Source organism: Puntigrus tetrazona, unplaced genomic scaffold (assembly GCF_018831695.1).
Source record: "Puntigrus tetrazona isolate hp1 unplaced genomic scaffold, ASM1883169v1 S000000003, whole genome shotgun sequence".
NCBI classification, from domain to species: Eukaryota; Metazoa; Chordata; class Actinopteri; order Cypriniformes; family Cyprinidae; genus Puntigrus; species Puntigrus tetrazona.
The window spans coordinates 2,857,202-2,857,853 of NW_025047683.1; the positions used below are offsets into that span (position 1 = coordinate 2,857,202).

At 69.5% G+C, this 652-nt stretch overlaps 1 pseudogene; it reads left to right on the plus strand.

The window, feature by feature from the left end:
* The first annotated feature begins 257 nt into the window (after positions 1-257).
* On the plus strand, positions 258-405 carry LOC122331921 (annotated as a pseudogene).
* Positions 406-652: the final 247 nt, after the last annotated feature.

A 652-nucleotide genomic window follows, 5' to 3' on the forward strand; every position in this document is an offset into this window, starting at 1 on the left:
AGAGCAGCGCACCTCCCGCGGAGGCTTGCAGGCAACCTACGCGGCGCCCCACCCCCTTGGCACGGGGTGGGGCGAGGCCATGAGCCTCTGAAAGACTTTGCTTTGCCAACCCCGGCGGGTACCCAGCAGGCCGCCGGGACCGTGGGTTGAAGTCCCCCTCTCGCGAGGCGCCCGTCGAGCGACCCCCTTTGTATTTTGAACCCACACAAGCCTGTGCAGTTCGGCCTCGCCTCGGGCGCTAAACTCAAGCGCAGTGCGACTCTTAGCGGTGGATCACTCGGCTCGTGCGTCGATGAAGAAACGCAGCCAGCTGCGAGAACTAATGTGAATTGCAGGACACATCGATCGCCGACGCCGAGCGCGCTGCGGCCCGGGTCCGTCCGGGCCACGCCTGTCTGGTCGCTTTCCCATCGATCGGGACCTCCGGGTCCCGCGGCTGGGCGTCGCGGGGGCTTCCCGCTCCCCTCCGTCCTCCCAAGTGCAGACCGCCACGGGCATCGCCTCCTCGGCGGGAGTCGAGCGCTTCCTCCGGCTTCCCCCTCCCACGAGGGAAGTCAGCGTCCCCCAGGCGTCTGGGACGGCGGCGTCCTCCTCTCGGCGGCTTCCGGTGGGTGTCTGCCACCTCCGTCGCCGCCCGGCGTGGACCCCCGGC